The 25,891-nt window shown below is 41.4% G+C and overlaps 1 protein-coding gene across 1 annotated transcript in view; it reads right to left on the reverse strand.

The window, feature by feature from the left end:
- Positions 1-25,891, reverse strand: part of CRTAP (cartilage associated protein) — a 601,161-nt gene that overhangs the window by 129,734 nt on the left and 445,536 nt on the right. The window lies entirely within an intron of this gene.

Below are 25,891 nucleotides of genomic sequence, written 5' to 3' on the forward strand. Positions count from 1 at the left end.
CAGAAGAATAATAATATTATGAGAATCATGATCTGTTACTTGTTGCGCTAAAGTTTCCAACCAAAAAGTTGAAGCTGCAGCAACATCAGCCAATGATATAGCAGGTCTAAGAAGATTACCTGAACACAGATAAGCTTTTCTTAGAAAGGATTCAATTTTCCTATCTAAAGGATCCTTAAACGAAGTACCATCTGACGTAGGAATAGTAGTACGTTTAGCAAGGGTAGAAATAGCCCCATCAACCTTAGGGATTTTGTCCCAAAATTCTAATCTATCAGACGGCACAGGATATAATTGCTTAAAACGTTTAGAAGGAGTAAATGAATTACCCAAATTATTCCACTCTCTGGAAATTACTTCAGAAATAGCACCAGGAACAGGAAAAACTTCTGGAATAACCACAGGAGATTTAAAGACCTTATCTAAACGTTTAGATTTAGTATCAAGAGGACCAGAATCCTCAATTTCTAAAGCAATTAGTACTTCTTTAAGCAAAGAACGAATAAATTCCATTTTAAATAAATATGAAGATTTATCAGCATCAACCTCTGAGACAGAATCCTCTGAACCAGAATAGTCATTAGAATCAGAATGATGATGTTCATTTAAAAATTCATCTGTATAAAGAGAAGTTTTAAAAGATTTTTTATGTTTACTAGAAGGAGGAATAACAGACATAGCCTTCTTAATAGATTCAGAAACAAAATCTCTTATGTTATCAGGAACACTCTGAACCTTAGATGTTGATGGAACTGCAACAGGTAATGGTACATTACTAAAGGAAATATTATCTGTATTAACAAGTTTGTCATGACAATTAGTACAAACAACAGCTGGAGGAACAGCTACCGAAAGTTTACAGCAGATACACTTAGCTTTGGTAGTTCCAGCACTAGACAGCGATTTTCCTGAAGTATCTTCTGACTCAGATGCAACGTGAGACATCTTGCAATATGTAAGAGAAAAAACAACATATAAGCAAAATTGATCAAATTCCTTAAATGACAGTTTCAGGAATGCGAAAAAATGCCAAGAAAACAAGCTTCTAGCAACCAGAAGCAATGAAAAATAAGACTTAAATAATGTGGAGACAAAAAGCGACGCCCATATTTTTTAGCGCCAAATAAGACGCCCACATTATTTGGCGCCTAAATGCCTTTGGCGCCAAAAATGACGCCACATCCGGAACGCCGACATTTTTGGCGCAAAAGAACGTCAAAAAATGACGCAACTTCCGGCGACACGTATGACGCCGGAAACAGAAAAGATTTTTTTTTTGCGCCAAAAAAGTCAGCGCCAAGAATGACGCAATAAAATGAAGCATTTTCAGCCCCCGCGAGCCGAACAGCCCACAGGGAAAAAGTCAAATTTTTAAGGTAAGAAAAAAAGATTGATTCAATGAATTATCGCAAATATGAAACTGACTGTCTGAAAATAAGGAATGTTGAACATCCTGAGTCAAGGCAAATAAATGTTTGAATACATATATTTAGAACTTTATAAAAAAGTGCCCAACCATAGCTTAGAGTGTCATAGAAAATAAGACTTACTTACCCCAGGACACTCATCTACATGTTTGTAGAAAGCCAAACCAGTACTGAAACGAAAATCAGCAGAGGTAATGGTATATATAAGACTATATCGTCGATCTGAAAAGGGAGGTAAGAGATGAATCTCTATGACCGATAACAGAGAACCTATGAAATAGACCCCGTAGAAGGAGATCATTGCATTCAAATAGGCAATACTCTCCTCACATCCCTCTGACATTCACTGCACGCTGAGAGGAAAACCGGGCTCCAACCTGCTGCGGAGCGCATATCAACGTAGAATCTAGCACAAACTTACTTCACCACCTCCATAGGAGGCAAAGTTTGTAAAACTGATTTGTGGGTGTGGTGAGGGGTGTATTTATAGGCATTTTGAGGTTTGGGAAACTTTGCCCCTCCTGGTAGGAATGTATATCCCATACGTCACTAGCTCATGGACTCTTGCTAATTACATGAAAGAAATACTCCTAGGAGTATCTGACTAGCCATGTGGAAACTAGGCCCCAAAAAACGATTTATCACCCTCAGAGAAAAAAAACTTTCTATATAACATGTAAACGTTTTGTCACTAAGAAATATGAGTATTAACATGAATATTACCCTTTTTTTGTAAGCATGATCCCAGTCGTTGTTAAATCACTGCATCAGGCTTACCTCAATTATACAAGGCTCTGTCAGCATTTTCTAGATCTTATCTCTCTAGAAATATACTGAACATACCTCAAAGCAGGTAATCTGCAGACCGTTCCCCCAACTGAAGTCTTTCCCATACTCTTCAGTTATGCGTGAGAACGGCAATGGACTTTAGTTACAAACCGCTAAGATCATCAACCTCCAGGCAGATTCTTCTTCTAATTTCTGCCTGAGAGTAAAACAGTACAACGCTGGTACCTTTTAAAAATAACAAACTTTTGATTGAAGATAAAACTACACTAAGTCACCACATATCTCTTGATACTTCCTATCTTGTCGAGAGCTGCAAGAGAATGACTGGGGGTGGCAGTTAGGGGAGGAGCTATATAGACAGCTCTGCTGTGGGTGTCCTCTTGCAGATTCCTGTTGGGAAGGAGAATATCCCACAAGTAATGGATGAACCCGTGGACTGGATACACCTTACAAGAGAAATTAAGAATCTACCCACAGCACATTCGAAACGTACATTAGGATAATGTGCTATGGCGTATTCTCACAAGTCATGCATAATTATCTTAAATTAAACCCATATATAGTTAAAAAGTAGAAAACAAAATGCCAAGTACTTATGATCAACTAACTCTACTAAAACAATATGAGGCAGATGCAAAATAAAATAAAAGATGGTGATTATATTTATTTCTGCCAATAGTTTATAATATCATATTCCGAGTTAAAGCCGAGTGGAAATAAACTCTTAGTTTTAAAAATATAATATGTTACTTGTTTACAAAGTATTGGCAGCTTGTCTCCACCCCTTGGTGGTGTCCTAACCTGCTCTATGGCCTGCCATCTGAAAAACCTGGTCTCCAAAATCAATCCCAGACTTAAGCCCAAATCACACTTTTACCCAATTCAGCCAAGAGGCAAATTACTAGAATTGTTTCATGCGAGGGTCGTTGAAGATCTCACCGACCTCTCAAACACAATAGATTCCAGCCCCGCTAATCTTTCCATCAAAGAAAGAAAGGCTCTATTGAACCTTCAAAAAAATGAAGAGATTGTGATTAGACAATTTGATAAAGGTGGGAGTGTAGTGGTCATGAATAGGGTAGACTACATGAATGAAGCCCTGAGACAACTCGATGATACTGACACTTATTTAGTTCTTTCCAAAAATCCTACAGCTACCTTCACTAGAAAATTATCCCACCTTTTGGATGAGGTGGTGGAGGAAGGTCTGATGGATCGGGAAACAGCCAACTATTGTTTGGTTACCGATCCGGTGACCCCTACCTTCCTCCACCTCCAAAAAGTTCACAAAAGTTTGTCCAACATAAAGGGGAGACCCATAGTAGCGGGCATTGGGTCCCTACTGGAACCACTATCTAAGTGGGTGGATAACTTTTTACAGCCCCTAGTATTGTTGCTTCCCAGCTATATTAGGGATACTTCTCATGCACTTCAACTCATGGAATCTGTGACCTGGATGGAGGAGTTGATGTGATTTCGCTGTACTCCTCCATCCCGCACACCCACGGCTTAACTTCCATTACACACTTTCTGAATGTATTCACTGATCTATCCTTGGAGTCAAAAACTCTGATTGTGAGAATTGTAACATTTTTACTGGAACATCATATTTTAATGTTCCAGGGACGCTACTACCTCCAGAGACGTGGGACCGCAATGGGGGCAAAATTTGCCCCCTCATATGCCAACCTATTCATGGGTTGGTGGGAGAGGGCCCATGTCTATGGCGGTAGTACCGCCCCCTCTGATCATATTATCAAGTACACCAGATTCATTGATGACCTACTTATTGTATGGTCCTCTGACTCACAGACTGCGAGTGACTTTGTTGCCGCTTTAAATAACAATAATGTAGGTTTACAGTTTACCTACGAGTGGCAGAAAAACAAGATTAACTTCTTAGATATTTCCCTTTCAGGTGATGTGAAAGGAGGTAAAATAATCTCTGCTCTCTACCGAAAACCAATTTCGGGCAATAGTCTGCTACATGAACGTAGCTGTCATCCGAAGCAGATCTTCAAAGGCATTGCCAAGAGCCAATTCCTACGGAATTGCACCTTGGAGGAAACTTTTCGATTAGAGAGCAGAGATTTAAAAACAAGAATGATGAAAAGAGGATATCCCAAAAGAGTTATAGACGAGGCATTTTTTGAAAGCCAGGATGTTAACAGGAAAACTTTACTAGAAACAGAATTTATGTTTACCTGATACATTTCTTTCAACTACGGTGTATCCGGTCCCCGGCTTCATCCTTACTTGTGGGATATTCTCATTCCCTACAGGAAGTGGCAAAGAGAACACACAGCAGAGCTGTCCATATAGCTCCCCCTAGGCTCCGCCCCCCCCAGTCATTCGACCGACGGTTAGGAGAAAAAGGAGAACCATAGGGTGCAGTGGTGACTGTAGTTTGGAAAAATAAATTTAAACCTGACAAAATGTCAGGGTGGGCAGTGGACCGGATACACCGTAGGAGAAAGAAATTTATCAGGTAAACATAAATTCTGTTTTCTCCTACATTGGTGTATCCGGTCCACGGCTTCATCCTTACTTGTGGGAACCAATACCAAAGCTTTAGGACACGGATGAAGGGAGGGAACAAGTCAGGTAACCTAAACGGAAGGCACCACAGCTTGCAAAACCTTTCTCCCAAAAATAGCCTCCGAAGAAGCAAAAGTATCGAATTTGTAAAATTTGGTGAATGTATGCAGTGAAGACCAAGTTGCTGCCTTACAAATCTGTTCAACAGAAGCCTCATTCTTGAAAGCCCATGTGGAATCCACAGCTCTGGTGGAATGAGCTGTAACTCGTTCAGGAGGCTGCTGTCCAGCAGTCTCATAAGCCAATCTGATGATGCTTTTCAGCCAGAAGGAAAGAGAGGTAGCAGTCGCTTTCTGACCTTTCCTCTTACCAGAATAGACAACAAACAAGGATGATGTTTGTCTGAAATCTTTAGTCGCTTGTAAATAGAATTTTAAAGCACGAACCACATCAAAATTGTGTAACAGTCGTTCCTTCTTAGAAGCTGGATTAGGGCACAGAGAAGGAACAATGATTTCCTGGTTAATATTCTTATTAGAAACCACTTTTGGAAGAAAACCAGGTTTGGTACGCAAAAAAACCTTATCTGCATGGAACACCAGATAAGGTGAATTACACTGCAAAGCAGACAATTCAGAAACTCTTCTAGCAGAAGAAATAGCAACCAAAAACAAAACCTGCCAAGATAGTAACTTAATATCTATGGAATGTAGAGGTTCAAACGGAACCCCTTGAAGAACTGAAAGTACTAAATTTAGACTCCATGGAGGAGCCACAGGTCTGTAGACAGGCTTGATTCGAACTAAAGCCTGTACAAACGCCTGAACATCTGGCACGGCTGCCAGACGCTTGTGTAACAAAACAGAGAAAGCAGATATCTGTCCTTTTAAGGAACTAGCTGATAGACCTTTCTCCAATCCTTCTTGGAGAAAAGATAGTATCCTCGGAATCCTAATCTTACTCCATGAGTAACCCTTGGATTCGCACCAACAAAGATATTTCCGCCATATCTTATGGTAAATTTTCCTAGTGACAGGCTTTCTAGCCTGGATCAGAGTATCTATAACTGATTCCGAAAACCCACGCTTAACTAGAATCAAGCGTTCAATCTCCAAGCAGTCAGTTGCAGAGAAACTAGGTTTGGATGTTCGAATGGACCTTGAATTAGAAGGTCCTGCCTCAAAGGTAGCTTCCATGGTGGAACCGATGACATGTTCACCAAGTCCGCATACCAAGTCCTGCGTGGCCACGCAGGAGCTATCAGAATTACCGAAGCCTTCTCCTGTTTGATTCTGGCTACTAGTCGGGGGAGAAGAAGAAACGGTGGAAAGACATAAGCTAGATTGAACGACCAAGGCGCTATTAAGGCATCTACCAATGTCGCCTTGGGATCCCTGGACCTGGACCCGTAACGTGGAAGTTTGGAGTTCTGACGTGACGCCATCAGATCCAGATCTGGAATGCCCCATAGTTGGGTTAACTGGGCAAAAACCTCCGGGTGAAGTTCCCACTCCCCTGGATGGAAAGTCTGACGACTCAGGAAATCCGCTTCCCAGTTGTCCACTCCTGGGATGTGAATTGCTGATAGATGGGAAGAGCGATCCTCTGCCCATTTGATGATTTTGGATACCTCTCTCATCGCCAGGGAACTCTTTGTTCCCCCCTGATGATTGATATACGCCACAGTCGTCATGTTGTCCGACTGAAATCTGATGAATTTGGCCTCCGCTAGTTGAGGCCATGCCTGGAGCGCATTGAATATCGCTCTAAATTCCAAAATGTTTATCGGGAGAAGAGATTCTTCCCGAGACCATAGACCCTGAGCCTTCAGGGACTCCCAGACCGCACCCCAGCCTAGGAGACTGGCGTCGGTCGTGATTATGATCCACTCCGGTCTGCGGAAACTCATTCCCTGAGACAGGTGATCCAGAGACAACCACCAGAGGATTGAGTCTCTTGTTTTCTGGTCCATTTGAATCTGGGGAGACAAATCTGCATAATCTCCATTCCACTGTTTGAGCATTCACAGTTGCAATGGTCTTAAATGAATTCGAGCAAATGGAACCACGTCCATTGCTGCAACCATGAGTCCTATTACCTCCATGCACTGAGCTATGGAGGGTTGAGGAATGGATTGAAGAACTCGACAAGTGTTCAGAAGTTTTAACTTCCTGGCCTCTGTCAGAAAGATCTTCATTTCTACTGAGTCTATTATTGTTCCCAGGAAGGGAACCCTTGTGAACGGGGACAGAGAACTTTTTTCTATGTTCACCTTCCACCCGTGGGACCTTAGAAAGGCTAGAACAATGTCTGTATGAGCCTTTGCTTTGTGAAAGGACGACGCTTGTCGTCTAGGTAAGGTGCTACTGCAATGCCCCTTGGCCTTTGCACCGCTAGAAGAGACCCTAGCACTTTTGTGAAAATTCTGGGAGCAGTGGCCAATCCGAAGGGAAGAGCCACGAACTGATAATGCTTGTCCAGATAAGCGAACCTCAGGAATTGATGGTGATCTTTGTGGATAGGAATATGCAGGTACGCATCCTTTAAGTCCACGGTAGTCATATATTGACCCTCCTGGATCATTGGTAAGATTGTCCGAATGGTTTCCATCTTGAATGATGGAACTTTGAGGAATTTGTTTAGGATCTTTAAGTCCAGAATTGGCCTGAAAGTTCCTTCCTTTTTGGGAACTACAAACAGGTTTGAGTAAAATCCCAGTCCTTGTTCTACTGTTGGAACTGGGCGTATAACTCCCATTTTTAAGAGGTCTTCTACGCAATGTAAGAATGCCTGTCTCTTTATCTGGTCTAAAGATAAACGAGACATGTGGAACCTTCCCCTTGGAGGAAGGTCCTTGAATTCTAGAAGATACCCCTGAGAGACAATTTCTAATGCCCAGGGGTCCGGAACATCTCTCGCCCAGGCCTGAGCAAAGAGAGAAAGTCTGCCCCCTACTAGATCTGGTCCCGGATCGGGGGCTACCCCTTCATGCTGTCTTGGTAGCAGCAGCAGGCTTTTTGGCCTGTTTACCCTTGTTCCAGCCTTGCATTGGTTTCCATGCCGGTTTGGGCTGGGGTGCGTTACCCTCTTGCCTAGTGGCTGTAGAGGTAGAAGCCGGTCCGTTCCTGAAATTGCGAAAGGAACGAAAATTAGACTTGTTTTTAGCTTTGAAAGGTCTATCCTGTGGGAGAGCATGGCCCTTTCCCCCAGTGATATCTGAAATAATTTCTTTCAACTCTGGCCCAAATAGGGTCTTACCCTTGAAAGGAATATTAAGCAATTTTGTTTTGGATGACACATCCGCCGACCACGACTTTAGCCAAAGTGCTCTACGTGCTACTATTGCGAAGCCGAAATTTTTCGCCGCTAATTTAGCTAACTGCATAGCGGCATCTGTAATGAAAGAATTAGCCAACTTGAGGGCGTGAATTCTATCCATGACTTCATCATAAGAAGTTTCCTTCTGGAGGGAGTTCTCTAATTCCTCAAACCAAAAAGCAGCTGCAGTGGTTACAGGAATAATGCAAGAAATTGGTTGTAGAAGAAAACCTTGTTGAACAAAAATTTTCTTAAGTCAACCTAATTTTTTATCCATCGGATCTTTGAAAGCGCAACTGTCTTCTATTGGTATAGTCGTGTGCTTAGCTAGTGTTGAAACTGCCCCCTCTACCTTAGGGACCGTCTGCCATGCGTCCCTTCTAGGGTCAACAATTGGGAAAATTTTCTTAAATATAGGAGGGGGAACAAAGGGTACACCTGGCTTCTCCCACTCCTTAGTCACGATATCCGCCACCCTCTTAGGTATCGGAAATGCATCAGTGTGTATTGGGACTTCTAAGAATTTGTCCATTTTACACAATTTTTCAGGGATCACCAAAGGATCACAATCATCAAGTGTAGCTAGGACCTCCTTAAGTAGGGCGCGGAGGTGTTCTAGCTTAAATTTAAATGCTATGGCATCAGGCTCTGCCTGCTGAGAAACTTTTCCTGTGTCAGAAATTTCTCCCTCAGACAGGCCCTCCCTCACCGCCAAGTCAGATTGATGTGAGGGCACTACAGATAAATTATCCTCTGCGTCAGCTTGCTCATTTTCTGTGTTTAAAACTGAGCAATCACGCTTCCTAGGAAAAGCTGGCAGTTTAGATAAAAATGCTGAAAGAGAATTATCCATTACTGTCGCTAACTGTTGCATAGTAATCACAATTGGTGCGTTAGATGTACTGGGCAACGCTGGCGTGGGCATAGCTGGTATTGACACAGAAGGAGAGGATAGCGAGCTATCTTCACAACCTTCAGCTAAAGAATCATCTTGGGCTATGTTTTTAAGTGTGATTGTATGGTCCTTAAGCTGCTTGGACGCTATGGCACACTTCACACATAAATTTAATGGGGGAACCACCTTGGACTTTGAGCATACAGAACATAGGTTATCTGAGGTTCAGACATGTTTGACAGATATCAACAGAACTTCAATGCAATAAAAATTATTTTTTACAAAAACGTTATTGTCTCTTTAAATAATAAAAGTGCACACTATTACTGAAACATCAAAAAACCATCAAATAAACATCCGATTTTAATGAAATTTTCACCACAGTGTCTTAATGCTTTGAAAAGATTGCACACAAGTTTTCAGACCAATTAACCCCTTAATGCCCAAACCGGAGCTAATAACAGTTATTAACCGGTTAACACAGTACAGTCCCCTGCCACAGCTTCCACTGTGGCCTTTACCTTCCTTAGGTATTATTTTGGTAGCAAATAAGCCTCTCTGGAGTCCTTTTCTGAGCCTCTGGACTCCCCACGTGAAGCTGCATGAACTGCCTAGTCAATAAACACTGCGCAATTGAGGCGCAAAAATGAGGCCTCCTCCTTCTTCATTCCAGAGTGGAGGGGCCTTTCTGACTAGATTAGGTGTCTAACTAAGTGCCAGGCGCAAATTAAACCCCAAAAGTGGGGGGAACTTCCGGGTGGCAGCCATGATAGGCTGCATAATTCCATACTGCTCCTGCATTTTATCCATCTCTAATTGAACTAACTTTCTAAATAGCTCAATCACTGGATATACTAATAGATTCTCATCTCACTTAACAACCTGCATCTGTTGAGCCCAATATCGACGAGATATCTGCAGTTTTGAGCTCTCGGAGCACAGTGGAAGGTTGAGGCCTTTTTTTTACACCCCCCGGCGAGGCACACTTGGGCCTTGTCGTTAGGAGGCACGCAGTGCCGATTACAAGACATTGCTGGAACTATTGTGTATCATTCGTCTGCCAAAGGAACACCACTACATACATATCATGGAGATACCCTACTATTTATTAGGGGAGATATGCAACCTGATTGATGGTCACTTGCTGCTCTTGTGGATACACTAAATAGCCTAACATATGTTTGTAGCAGTAGCCCGGTCCCACAATTATTTCATCCTAAGCCTGCCGAGATGGAAGGAGGGGGGGGTGGCGTTTTGGGGCCCTGGCGCCTACCTCTCACCTCCGGTATCACTATGGAAGACGTGTTTGCAGGGCCTGCAGAGCCGGTGAAGCACTTTGGGAACTACACGGAGATCCACACAGCTCTATCCCCGACAGAGGAGACTACAATCATAAAGCATGACCCAACTCAGCCTTGGAACACTCTTAAAAGGGATTCACATGTGTTCTCCACTGATAGAACGGGACAATCAATTGCACCCTGGCAGATCCAAGACATACACCCTGCGGTAGGAACGGAGGACAGCATAATAGGCTTAAGCTTCGCTGCGCAACAGTTACTTGTAAAATATGCCTCCAGAGGGTCATCAACAGAGAACTGTACTCAGACCAACAATCCTGCACAATTAAAAGCAGCGCACACACTACAGACTCCCTGCATTTCAGGTGCCTGCTTTTATACAACTCTGCTGAGCCTAGATTGGGATCCCGGCGGGCAACACTTAATGCAACACTTAATTGGCATAGGACTGCCTTTGGAGATTTTTGCGGAGTAAGCAGGGGAGACTCGATATCACTACCGGTACAGGTTTGCTAAGCCCATCCTGAGACATTGATATCCTCTCTTCCCTTACGCACCGGACTGGTCACTAATGTATACGTCAAGAGGATCTAGCGTTAGTTTAAGCATGTGTCTGCTAAAGCCCAGATGGGTCATTTTGCCTATCTTTTTTCATACGATCCGTTCACAGATCGCAGATCCCTAACACTGTTTATGATTCATTTGATGTTTCACAATATACAATGTATTATCACATTAATCCTTACTGTGTACATATAGATGTTAAGCCTAGCAACATAATACCTTATTCTCTGTAAATCACAGTCGTAGTCCCACTTTAGCAATGCACTCTTGTAACATACATATAGCCATTTAAGGATCATTTACTGTAGGTTTGCAGGTCTACTGCATTGTTTATTTGGGTCTTATTTACTGCTCCACAATATGTACTTGGGTTCACCCTTACATTAAGAGTGTTAACATTTACCCTCTTTCCTAATTGATATTTATATTTTTGTCACAATGTCTGGTTGCATCTATATTTGTTAATGATGCTTCGTCAGCGGCCGAGATGGCGCATCTATTTTTTATTTATTCATTTAAATGCAGTAATCAGCTTAGAAGTATGTAGCTCTCTATCATAGATATACTGTAGTGGGATCCTCATTTACTATATGTACATGTTATTAATTTGTGGATTGGTTCTAAGGAATTTCCATAAAGAGCAGCTATTTCTGTTTTACATATAGCTTCCTCCAACCTACCCATCCTTGCAATATATCCTTACATAGTTGTAATCCCCAAGTTTCAGAGTAGTTTTATATTCTCCTTAGTATTTAAATAGTATCTCTCGATTATGTGTAAGGCAGAGTCCTATCTACAAAATTTTCTCATTACTACACCATCCTATTAACCTGTTAAATGTTAAAAAGTACTTACTTGCTATCTCCCAACCCTTATAATACATAAACACATAGTGGTAATATCCAAGTTTCAGTGTAGCCTAATATTTTACCCAGCATTTAAATGGTATATCTTGGCTACATGCAAGGCAGAGTCCTATTTGTAATTTGTTTGACGTTATCCCACCTTGTTAAACTATTATATGTCAAAAAGCAAGACAAAACTAAAAAATGAGGTTTAGACTATGAGATCCATGAGTGGTCTCTTCCAGCTAAAGTAACCTTCTGTAAGTGCCATTTACTGCATTTGAGGTAGGGTCCAAGAGTGGCCTTTCCACATAAATAAGAAGGTTTAGAAACAACATTGGCGTGCTGTTGAATAGTTTTTAGTAAATGTTTGTATCCATGGCTCCACACTATGGAAATAATAGACACTGCTCACTGCATATGCGGTAGACATACTCATGAGCCTAGCTTCAATATGTGTGTTCATTTTCATAGCAATTGTAACGTTTATTAGCTTCATGGCATGATGTCAGTGGATTATGTTCATTGCATATGCAACTCTTATGTTTAATCCTGTTTAATTGGAATGTACTTTCATTATGTTGTAATACTATGTTTGGCCGCCAAAACTATACCTCAATAAAATAAAAGTATAAAAAAACAAAAAAAAAACAAAAAAAAACCCCAAAAGTGTTTTAAAGTTTGAAAAAACACCTTATTTATAGCCAAAAACATGCTAAAAAGCAATCGATTAAGCCCACAATTAGTGTCAACCAGCATAGAGCCCTTAATATAAGCCATCAATTTTATACTGAGTCTAAGAAAAATGGCTTACCTATCCCAGAGGGAAATTCTGACAGTCTTCTAGCATTACATGGTCTTGTTAGAAAAATGACTGATCATACCTGAAGCAGTTAAGCCTGCAAACTGTTCCCCCCAACTGATGTTCTCTGGTTTCAACAGTCCTGCGTGGGAACAGCCATGGATTTTAGTTACTGGTGCTAAAATCATATTCCTCTTAGCAGAAATCTTCATCACTTTCTGCTGCAGAGTAAATAGTACAAGCCGGCACTATTTTAAAATAAACTCTTGATAGAAGAAATAAAAAACTACAACTAACACCACATACTCTTTACCACCCCCGTGGAGATGCTACTAGTTAGAGCGGCAAAGAGAATGACTGGGCGGGCGGGCGGAGCCTAGGGGGAGCTATATGGACAATTCTGCTGTGTGTTCTCTTTGCCACTTCCTGTAGGGAATGAGAATATCCCACAAGTAAGGATGAAGCCATGGACCGGATACACCAATGTAGGAGAAAAGGAAAGAGGTGTCCCAAAGAAATGATAAACTGTCTAATCAACACAAACCCAAATTCATTACATCTTACGCTAATCAATATGAGGATGTGTGCCAAATAATTAAGAAAAATTTGCCAATTTTGATGGGAGACAAAGATTTGAGAAAAACTATCAAACACGGTTATATGTTTGTTCCCAAAAGAAATGTAACATTGGGCAACATTCTCGCCCCGAGCATGTTAAGAACTGAAACTAATTCTGGGTCTTCCTGGATGCGGTTTAATGGCACTTATAAATGTGGTAGAAAGGCGTGCACATCATGTGATCATATTAACATATCCGCTACATTTAAGTCCCATGTCACGGGGGAGGAATTTCAAACTAAAGGTTGTGTTACCTGTAAAAGCACATTTGTTATATACATAATTGAGAGCACCAAGTGTAAAAAACAGTACACAGGTAGAACTACCAGAGAAGTAGGTAAGCGTATCAAAGAGCATTTATCCTACTTCTTTAATGAACGGGAATGCTCTGCACTTTCAACAAATTTTATGGACTTGCACCATCAAAATGTAAGTTCTTTCAGATGGCAGGCCATAGAGCAGGTTAGGACACCACCAAGGGGTGGAGACAAGCTGCAAATACTTTGTAAACAAGAAACATATTTTATTTTTAAAACTAAGAGTTTATTGCCACTCGGCTTTAACTCGGAACATGATATTATATACTATTGGCAGAAATAAATATAATCACTATCTTTTATTTTATTTGGCATCTGCCTTATATTGTTTTAGTAGAGTTAGTTGAGCATAAGTACTTGGCATTTTGTATTCTACTTTTTAACTATATATGGGTTTAATTTAAGATAATTATGCATGACTAGCGAGAATACACCCTTGCACATTATCCTAATGTACGTTTGGAATGTGCTGTGGGTAGATTCTTAATTTTGCAGATGCTTACTAGTAGAATGAGCATTTTTTTCTATTAATTACACTTATATTGGTGTTAATAACACATTATATGCAAGGAAAACTGATAATGCCATATACGAATGGTGATAGAGGACTACTCTTTATATTTGTTACCAAGCACAGTCCCTTCCTCTGACAGTGTTACAGTGAAAAAAGCAGCCTTAAATAGGCCCCTAAACACACTCCCAGAAATCTCAGAACGAATCAAAGGTCCTGTAGCTTACACACCCCCAAATACCAAAATGTGATAGGTTGATAACCACCAGTAAAGTGAAAATAACAGGTTACATGAAAACTACATGATAAAGTACAAAGTATATTCATTAAAAATAAAACCACCTTAACATCTGCAAACAAAGGTGAACCCCACCTGGGTACAAAGGCAGTGTGATCTTAAGAGGTGCCCAGATAGAGCCAACTAGGCACCTGCCGGCATCTCTAATGTAGCACACGTCACTCACACTAGAGTGACTCTGGACCACCCAGTTAGGATCCTCAATCATCGAAACCAAATCCATAAAGGACTTGTCTAGCCATATATCAAACATCCCCCAAATGCTGGAGTATAGCAATCACCGAACAAATCAACGACACTGCAGGGTTTAGAGACCAAATACCTCATATATAACTAATCGCCGTAAATTACATACATTATATTGGAACCATCATTAGATGCAACACTGGACCCCGGACCCCGAAGATAGGACAAGAGCATAGTGACATAAAAAACATTAAAACCAGAAGTAAAAAAAGTAAATTTATGCTTACCTGATAAATTAATTTCTTTTACGATATGATGAGTCCATGGAATTCATCCTTACTTGTGGGATATTAACCTCCTGCTAACAGGAAGTGGCAAAGAGCACCACAGCAGAGCTGTATATATAGCCCCTCCCTTCCCCTCCACCCTCAGTCATTCGGCCGAAGGTATAGGAAGAGAAAAGGAAAGGCTAAAAGGTGCAGAGGTGACTGAAGTTTATAAAATATAAAGAAAACTGTCTTAAAAAGAACAGGGTGGGCCGTGGACTCGTCATATCGTAAAATAAATTAATCAGGTAAGCATAAAACATAATTTATGTAAGAACTTACCTGATAAATTCATTTCTTTCATATTAGCAAGAGTCCATGAGCTAGTGACGTATGGGATATACATTCCTACCAGGAGGGGCAAAGTTTCCCAAACCTCAAAATGCCTATAAATACACCCCTCACACACAAAAAAATCATAACCACCACAAAAAAAGGGGGGCCTCATGGACTCTTGCTAATATGAAAGAAATGAATTTATCAGGTAAGTTCTTACATAAATTATGTTTTCTTTCATGTAATTAGCAAGAGTCCATGAGCTAGTGACGTATGGGATAATGATTACCCAAGATGTGGATCTTTCCACGCAAGAGTCACTAGAGAGGGAGGGATAAAAACATAATTTATGCTTACCTGATAAATTCCTTTCTTCTGTTGTGTGATCAGTCCACGGGTCATCATTACTTCTGGGATATTAGCTGCTCCCCTACAGGAAGTGCAAGAGGATTCACCCAGCAGAGTTGCTATATAGCTCCTCCCCTCTACGTCACCTCCAGTCATTCGACCAAAGACCAACGAGAAAGGAGAAACCAAGGGTGTAGTGGTGACTGAATTATAATTTAAAAAATATGCACCTGCCTTAAAAACAGGGCGGGCCGTGGACTGATCACACAACAGAAGAAAGGAATTTATCAGGTAAGCATCAATTATGTTTTCTTCTGTTATGTGTGATCAGTCCACGGGTCATCATTACTTCTGGGATACCAATACCAAAGCAAAAGTACACGGATGACGGGAGGGATAGGCAGGCTCATTATACAGAAGGAACCACTGCCTGAAGAACCTTTCTCCCAAAAATAGCCTCCGAAGAAGCAAAAGTGTCAAATTTGTAAAATTTGGAAAAAGTATGAAGCGAAGACCAAGTTGCAGCCTTGCAAATCTGTTCAACAGAGGCCTCATTCTTAAAGGCCCAAGTGGAAGCCACAGCTCTAGTGGAATGAGCTGTAATTCTTTCAGGAGGCTGCTGTCCAGCAGTCTCATAGGCTAAACGTATTAAGCTACGAAGCCAAAAAGAGAGAGAGGTAGCCGAAGCTTTTTGACCTCTCCTCTGTCCAGAATAAACGACAAACAGGGAAGAAGTTTGGCGAAAATCTTTAGTTGCCTGCAAGTAGAACTTGAGGGCACGAACTACATCCAGATTGTGTAGAAGACGTTCCTTCTTTGAAGAAGGATTTGGACACAAGGATGGAACAACAATCTCTTGATTGATATTCCTGTTAGTGACTACCTTAGGTAAGAACCCAGGTTTAGTACGCAGAACTACCTTGTCTGAGTGAAAGATCAGATAAGGAGAATCACAATGTAGGGCTGATAACTCAGAGACTCTTCGAGCCGAGGAAATAGCCATTAAAAATAGAACTTTCCAAGATAACAATTTTATATCAATGGAATGAAGGGGTTCAAACGGAACACCCTGTAAAACGTTAAGAACTAAGTTTAAACTCCATGGCGGAGCAACAGTTTTAAACACAGGCTTGATCCTAGTTAAAGCCTGACAAAAGGCTTGGATGTCTGAATTTTCTGACAGACGCCTGTGAAACAAGATGGACAGAGCTGAAATCTGTCCCTTTAATGAGCTAGCCGATAAACCCTTTTCTAAACCTTCTTGTAGAAAAGACAATATCCTTGGAATCCTAACCTTACTCCAAGAGTAATCTTTGGATTCACACCAGTATAGGTATTTACGCCATATTTTATGGTAAATCTTTCTGGTAACAGGCTTCCTAGCCTGTATCAGGGTATCAATAACCGACTCAGAAAAACCACGTTTTGATAAAATCAAGCGTTCAATTTCCAAGCAGTCAGCTTCAGAGAAGTTAGACTTTGATGTTTGAATGGACCCTGAATCAGAAGGTCCTGTCTTAGAGGTAGAGACCAAGGCGGACAGGATGACATGTCCACTAGATCTGCATACCAAGTCCTGCGCGGCCATGCAGGCGCTATTAGAATCACTGATGCTTTCTCCTGTTTGATTTTGGCAATCAATCGAGGAAGCAGCGGGAAGGGTGGAAACACATAAGCCATCCTGAAGTTCCAAGGTGCTGTCAAAGCATCTATCAGAACCGCTCCCGGATCCCTGGATCTGGATTCGTAGCGAGGAAGTTTGGCGTTCTGGCGAGACGCCATGAGATCTATCTCTGGTTTGCCCCAACGTTGAAGTATTTGGGCAAAGACCTCCGGATGAAGTTCCCACTCCCCCGGATGAAGAGTCTGGCGACTCAAGAAATCCGCCTCCCAGTTCTCCACTCCCGGGATGTGGATTGCTGACAGATGGCAAGAGTGAGACTCTGCCCAGCGAATTATCTTTGATACTTCTATCATTGCTAGGGAGCTTCTTGTCCCTCCTTGATGGTTGATGTAAGCTACAGTCGTGATGTTGTCCGACTGAAACCTGATGAACCCCCGAGTCTTTAACTGGGGCCAAGCTAGAAGGGCATTGAGAACTGCTCTCAATTCCAGAACGTTTATTGGCAGGAGACTTTCCTCCTGACTCCATTGTCCCTGAGCCTTCAGAGAATTCCAGACAGCGCCCCAACCTAGAAGGCTGGCGTCTGTTGTTACAATTGTCCAGTCCGGCCTGCTGAACGGCATCCCCCTGGACAGATGTGGCCGAGAAAGCCACCATAGAAGAGAGTTTCTGGTCTCTTGATCCAGATTCAGAGTGGGGGACAAATCTGAGTAATCCCCATTCCACTGACTCAGCATGCACAATTGCAGCGGTCTGAGATGTAGGCGTGCAAAGGGAACTATGTCCATTGCTGCTACCATTAAGCCGATCACCTCCATGCATTGAGCTACTGACGGGAGTTGAATGGAATGAAGGACACGGCATGCATTTAGAAGCTTTGTTAATCTGTCTTCTGTCAGATAAATCTTCATTTCTACAGAATCTATAAGAGTCCCCAAGAATGGAACTCTTGTGAGAGGAAAGAGAGAACTCTTCTTTTCGTTCACTTTCCATCCGTGCGACCTTAGAAATGCCAGAACTAACTCTGTATGAGACTTGGCAGTTTGAAAGCTTGAAGCTTGTATCAGAATGTCGTCTAGGTACGGAGCTACCGAAATTCCTCGCGGTCTTAGTACCGCCAGAAGGGCACCCAGAACCTTTGTAAAGATTCTTGGAGCCGTAGTCAATCCGAATGGAAGGGCTACAAACTGGTAATGCCTGTTTAAGAAGGCAAACCTTAGATACCGGTAATGATCTTTGTGAATCGGTATGTGAAGGTAAGCATCCTTTAAATCCACTGTGGTCATGTACTGACCCTCTTGGATCATGGGTAAGATTGTCCGAATAGTTTCCATTTTGAACGATGGAACTCTTAGGAATTTGTTTAGGATCTTTAAATCCAAGATTGGCCTGAAAGTTCCCTCTTTTTTGGGAACCACAAACAGGTTTGAGTAAAACCCTTGTCCTTGTTCCGACCGCGGAACTGGATGGATCACTCCCATTAATAATAGATCTTGTACACAGCGTAGAAACGCGTCTTTCTTTATTTGGTTTGTTGACAACCTTGACAGATGAAATCTCCCTCTTGGGGGAGAGGATTTGAAGTCTAGAAGGTATCCCTGAGATATGATCTCTAGCGCCCAGGGATCCTGGACATCTCTTGCCCAAGCCTGGGCGAAGAGAGAGAGTCTGCCCCCCACTAGATCCGGTCCCGGATCGGGGGCCCTCGGTTCATGCTGTCTTTGGGACAGCAGCAGGTTTACTGGCCTGCTTGCCCTTGTTCCAGGACTGATTAGGCTTCCAGCCTTGTCTGTAACGAGCAACAGCTCCTCCCTGTTTTGGTGCAGTGGAAGTTGGCGCTGCTCCTGCTTTGAAATTCCGAAAGGGACGAAAATTAGACTGTCTAGCCTTAGCTTTGGCTTTGTCTTGAGGTAGGGCGTGGCCCTTACCTCCTGTAATGTCAGCAATAATTTCTTTCAAACCGGGCCCAAATAAAGTTTGCCCCTTGAAAGGTATACTAAGTAATTTGGACTTAGACGTTACATCAGCCGACCAGGATTTTAGCCACAGCGCTCTGCGTGCCTGAATGGCGAATCCTGAATTCTTAGCCGTAAGTTTGGTTAAATGTACTACGGCCTCCGAAATGAATGAATTAGCTAGTTTAAGGACTCTAAGCCTGTCCGTAATGTCGTCCAGCGTAGCTGAACTAAGGTTCTCTTCCAGAGACTCAATCCAAAATGCTGCCGCAGCCGTGATCGGCGCGATGCATGCAAGGGGTTGTAATATAAAACCTTGTTGAATAAACATTTTCTTAAGGTAACCCTCTAATTTTTTATCCATAGGATCTGAAAAAGCACAGCTATCCTCCACCGGGATAGTGGTACGCTTAGCTAAAGTAGAAACTGCTCCCTCCACCTTAGGGACCGTTTGCCATAAGTCCCGTGTGGTGGCGTCTATTGGAAACATCTTTCTAAATATTGGAGGGGGTGAGAACGGCACACCGGGTCTATCCCACTCCTTAGTAACAATTTCAGTTAATCTCTTAGGTATAGGAAAAACGTCAGTACTCGCCGGTACCCGCAAAGTATTTATCCAACCTACACATTTTCTCTGGTATTGCAACAGCGTTACAATCGTTGAGAGCTGCTAAAACCTCCCCTAGTAATACACGGAGGTTTTCCAATTTAAATTTAAAATTTGAAATATCTGAATCCAATCTGTTTGGATCAGAACCGTCACCTACAGAATGAAGCTCTCCGTCCTCATGCTCTGCAAGCTGTGACGCAGTATCAGACATGGCCCTAGAATTATCAGCGCACTCTGTTCTCACCCCAGAGTGATCACGCTTGCCTCTTAGTTCTGGTAATTTAGCCAAAACTTCAGTCATAACAGTAGCCATATCTTGTAATGTTATCTGTAATGGCTGCCCAGATGTACTAGGCGCCATAATATCACGCACCTCCCGGGCGGGAGATGCAGGTACTGACACGTGAGGCGAGTTAGTCGGCATAACTCTCCCCTCGCTGTTTGGTGAAATTTGTTCAATTTGTACAGATTGGCTTTTATTTAAGGTAGCATCAATACAGTTAGTACATAAATTTCTATTGGGCTCCACCTTGGCATTGGAACAAATGACACAGGTATCTTCCTCTGAATCAGACATGTTTAACACACTAGCAATAAACATGCAACTCGGTTACAATTTTATTTAATAAAAACGTACTGTGCCTCAAGAAGCACTAAACGATTAAATGACAGTTGAAATAATGAACTGAAAAACAGTTATAGCATCACTCTTAACAAACAACACAACTTTTTAGCAAAGGTTTGTTCCCATTAGTAAAATAACACTAATTAAATTTTAAACAACGTTTAAAATCACAGTCACTATATAAGTCTCACAGCTCTGCTGAGAGAATCTACCTCCCTTCAAAGAAGTTTGAAGACCCCTGAGTTCTGTTAGAGATGAACCGGATCATGCAGAAAAACTGACTGGAAATGTTTGATGCGTAGCAAAGAGCGCCAAAAACGGCCCCTCCCTCTCACACACAGCAGTGAGAGAGAAACGAAACTGTCATAATTAACACAAGCAAACTGCCAAGTGGAAAATAATGCCCAAATACTTATTCACTCAGTACCTCATTAATGCAAACGATTCTACATTCCAGCAAAAACGTTTAACATGAAAAATACCTAATAAAAGGTTTAATGTACTTTTACAGAGTAATTCCGGTGAAATACCATCCCCAGAATACTAAAGTGTAGAGTATACATACATGTTCATTATAACGGTATAGCAGGATTTTTTCATCAATTCCATTCAGAAAATAACAACTGCGACATACCTCAATGCAGATTCAACTGCCCGCTGTCCCCTGATCTGAAGCTTTTACCTCCCTCAGATGGCCGAGAAACAGCAATATGATCTTAACTACTCCGGTTAAAATCATAAGAAAAACTCTGGTAGATTCTTCTTCAAACTCTGCCAGAGAGGTAATAACACGCTCCGGTGCTATTGTAAAATAACAAACTTTTGATTGAAGTTCTAAAAACTAAGTATAATCACCATAGTCCTCTCACACCTCCTATCTAGTCTTTGGGTGCAAGAGAATGACTGGAGGTGACGTAGAGGGGAGGAGCTATATAGCAACTCTGCTGGGTGAATCCTCTTGCACTTCCTGTAGGGGAGCAGCTAATATCCCAGAAGTAATGATGACCCGTGGACTGATCACACATAACAGAAGAAATAAAGACAGCCAATTCCTGCTGAAAATAATCCACACCCAAAATAAAGTTTAATGAAAAACATAAGCAGAAGATTCAAACTGAAACCGCTGCCTGAAGTACTTTTCTACCAAAAACTGCTTCAGAAGAAGAAAATACATCAAAATGGTAGAATTTAGTAAAAGTATGCAAAGAGGACCAAGTTGCTGCTTTGCAAATCTGATCAACCGAAGCCTCATTCCTAAACGCCCAGGAAGTAGAAACTGACCTAGTAGAATGAGCTGTAATCCTTTGAGGCGGAGTTTTACCCGACTCAACATAGGCAAGATGAATTAAAGATTTCAACCAAGATGCCAAAGAAATGGCAGAAGCTTTCTGGCCTTTTCTAGAACCGGAAAAGATAACAAATAAACTAGAAGTCTTTCGGAAAGACTTAGTAGCTTCAACATAATATTTTAAAGCTCTAACAACATCCAAAGAATGCAACGATTTCTCCTTAGAATTCTTAGGATTAGGACATAATGAAGGAACTACAATTTCTCTACTAATGTTGTTGGAATTCACAACTTTAGGTAAAAATTCAAAAGAAGTTCGCAACACCGCCTTATCCTGATGAAAAATCAGAAAAGGAGACTCACAAGAAAGAGCAGATAGTTCAGAGACTCTTCTGGCAGAAGAGATCGCCAAAAGGAACAAAACTTTCCAAGAAAGTAATTTAATGTCCAAAGAATGCATAGGTTCAAACGGAGGAGCTTGAAGAGCCCCCAGAACCAAATTCAAACTCCAAGGAGGAGAAATTGACTTAATGACAGGTTTTATACGAACCAAAGCTTGTACAAAACAATGAATATCAGGAAGATTAGCAATCTTTCTGTGAAAAAGAACAGAAAGAGCAGAGATTTGTCCTTTCAAAGAACTTGCGGATAAACCTTTATCTAAACCATCCTGAAGAAACTGTAAAATTCTCGGAATTCTAAAAGAATGCCAAGAAAAATGATGAGAAAGACACCAAGAAATATAAGTCTTCCAGACTCTATAATATATCTCTCTGGATACAGATTTACGAGCCTGTAACATAGTATTAATCACAGAGTCAGAGAAACCTCTTTGACCAAGAATCAAGCGTTCAATCTCCATACCTTTAAATTTAAGGATTTGAGATCCTGATGGAAAAAAGGACCTTGCGACAGAAGGTCTGGTCGTAGCGGAAGAGTCCACGGATGGCAAGAGGCCATCCGGACAAGATCCGCATACCAAAACCTGTGAGGCCATGCCGGAGCTACCAGCAGAACAGACGAGCATTCCTTCAGAATCTTGGAGATTACTCTTGGAAGAAGAACTAGAGGCGGAAAGATATAGGCAGGATGATACTTCCAAGGAAGTGATAATGCATCCACTGCTTCCGCCTGAGGATCCCGGGATCTGGACAGATACCTGGGAAGTTTCTTGTTTAGATGAGACGCCATCAGATCTATCTCTGGAAGCTCCCACATTTGAACAATCTGAAGAAATACCTCTGGGTGAAGAGACCATTCGCCCGGATGCAACGTTTGGCGACTGAGATAATCCGCTTCCCAATTGTCTATAACTGGGATATGAACCGCAGAGATTAGACAGGAGCTGGATTCCGCCCAAACCAAAATTCGAGATACTTCTTTCATAGCCAGAGGACTGTGAGTCCCTCCTTGATGATTGATGTATGCCACAGTTGTGACATTGTCTGTCTGAAAACAAATGAACGATTCTCTCTTTAGAAGAGGCCAAGACTGAAGAGCTCTGAAAATTGCACGGAGTTCCAAAATATTGATCGGTAATCTCACCTCCTGAGATTCCCAAACTCCTTGTGCCGTCAGAGATCCCCACACAGCTCCCCAACCTGTGAGACTTGCATCTGTTGAAATTACAGTCCAGGTCGGAAGCACAAAAGAAGCCCCCTGAATTAAACGATGGTGATCTGTCCACCACGTTAGAGAGTGTCGTACAATCGGTTTTAAAGATATTAATTGAGATATCTTTGTGTAATCCTTGCACCATTGATTCAGCATACAGAGCTGAAGAGGTCGCATGTGAAAACGAGCAAAGGGGATCGCGTCCGATGCAGCAGTCATAAGACCTAGAATTTCCATGCATAAGGCTACCGAAGGGAATGATTGTGACTGAAGGTTTCGACAAGCTGAAATCAATTTTAGACGTCTCTTGTCTGTTAAAGACAGAGTCATGGACACTGAATCTATCTGGAAACCCAGAAAGGTTACCCTTGTCTGAGGAATTAATGAACTTTTTGGTGAATTGATCCTCCAACCATGATCTTGAAGAAACAACACAAGTCGATTCGTATGAGATTCTGCTAAATGTAAAGACTGAGCAAGTACCAAGATATTGTCCAAATAAGGAAATACCACAATACCCTGTTCTCTGATTACAGACAGAAGGGCACCGAGAACCTTTGTAAAAATTCTTGGAGCTGTAGCTAGGCCAAACGGCAGAGCCACAAACTGGTAATGCTTGTCCAGAAAAGAGAATCTCAGGAACTGATAATGATCTGGATGAATCGGAATATGCAGATATGCATCCTGTAGATCTGTTGTGGACATATAATGCCCTTGCTGAACAAAAGGCAAGATAGTCCTTACAGTTACCATTTTGAACGTTGGTATCCTTACATAACGATTCAATATTTTTAGATCCAGAACTGGTCTGAAGGAATTCTCCTTCTTTGGTACAATGAAGAGATTTGAATAAAACCCCATCCACTGTTCCAGAACTGGAACTGGCATAATTACTCCAGCCAACTCTAGATCTGAAACACAATTCAGAAATGCTTGAGCTTTCACTGGATTTACTGGGACACGGGAAAGAAAAAATCTCTTTGCAGGAGGTCTCATCTTGAAACCAATTCTGTACCCTTCTGAAACAATGTTCTGATTCCAAAGATTGTGAACAGAATTGATCCAAATTTCTTTGAAAAAACGTAACCTGCCCCCTACCAGCTGAGCTGGAATGAGGGCCGCACCTTCATGTGGACTTAGAAGCTGGCTTTGCCTTTCTAGAAGGCTTGGATTTATTCCAGACTGGAGATGGTTTCCAAACTGAAACTGCTCCTGAGGATGAAGGATCAGGCTTTTGTTCTTTGTTGAAACGAAAGGAACGAAAACGATTATTAGCCCTGTTTTTACCCTTAGATTTTCTATCCTGTGGTAAAAAAGTTCCTTTCCCACCAGTAACAGTTGAGATAATAGAATCCAACTGAGAACCAAATAATTTGTTACCCTGGAAAGAAATGGAAAGTAGAGTTGATTTAGAAGCCATATCAGCATTCCAAGTTTTAAGCCATAAAGCTCTTCTAGCTAAAATAGCTAGAGACATAAACCTGACATCAACTCTGATAATATCAAAAATGGCATCACAGATAAAATTATTAGCATGTTGAAGAAGAATAATAATATTATGAGAATCATGATCTGTTACTTGTTGCGCTAAAGTTTCCAACCAAAAAGTTGAAGCTGCAGCAACATCAGCCAATGATATAGCAGGTCTAAGAAGATTACCTGAACACAGATAAGCTTTTCTTAGAAAGGATTCAATTTTCCTATCTAAAGGATCCTTAAACGAAGTACCATCTGACGTAGGAATAGTAGTACGTTTAGCAAGGGTAGAAATAGCCCCATCAACCTTAGGGATCTTGTCCCAAAATTCTAATCTATCAGACGGCACAGGATATAATTGCTTAAAACGTTTAGAAGGAGTAAATGAATTACCCAATTTATCCCATTCTCTGGAAATTACTTCAGAAATAGCAGGAAAAACTTCTGGAATAACCACAGGAGATTTAAAGACCTTATCTAAACGTTTAGAATTAGTATCAAGAGGACCAGAATCCTCTATTTCTAAAGCAATTAGTACTTCTTTAAGTAAAGAACGAATAAATTCCATTTTAAATAAATATGAAGATTTATCAGCATCAATCTCTGAGACAGAATCCTCTGAACCAGAAGAGTCATCAGAATCAGAATGATGATGTTCATTTAAAAATTCATCTGTAGAGAGAGAAGTTTTAAAAGATTTTTTATGTTTACTAGAAGGAGAAATAACAGACATAGCCTTCTTGATGGATTCAGAAACAAAATCTCTTATGTTATCAGGAACATTCTGCACCTTAGATGTTGAAGGAACTGCAACAGGCAATGGTACATTACTAAAGGAAATATTATCTGCATTAACAAGTTTGTCATGACAATTAATACAAACAACAGCCGGAGGAATAGCTACCAAAAGTTTACAGCAGATACACTTAGCTTTGGTAGTTCCAGCACTAGACAGCGATTTTCCTGAAGTATCTTCTGACTCGGATGCAACGTGAGACATCTTGCAATATGTAAGAGAAAAAACAACATATAAAGCAAAATTGATCAAATTCCTTAAATGACAGTTTCAGGAATGGGAAAAAATGCCAATAAACAAGCTTCTAGCAACCAGAAGCAAAGAAAAAATGAGACTGAAATAATGTGGAGACAATAATGTGGAGACAAAAGCGACGCCCATATTTTTTAGCGCCAAATAAAACGCCCACATTATTTGGCGCCTAAATTGACGCCACATCCGGAACGCCGACATTTTTGGCGCAAAAAGACGTCAAAAAATGACGCAACTGCCGGTGACACGTATGACGCCGGAAACAGAAAAGATTTTTTGCGCCAAAAAAGTC

The sequence above is a fragment of the Bombina bombina genome, chromosome 5 (genome assembly GCF_027579735.1).
Source record: "Bombina bombina isolate aBomBom1 chromosome 5, aBomBom1.pri, whole genome shotgun sequence".
Taxonomy (NCBI): domain Eukaryota; kingdom Metazoa; phylum Chordata; class Amphibia; order Anura; family Bombinatoridae; genus Bombina; species Bombina bombina.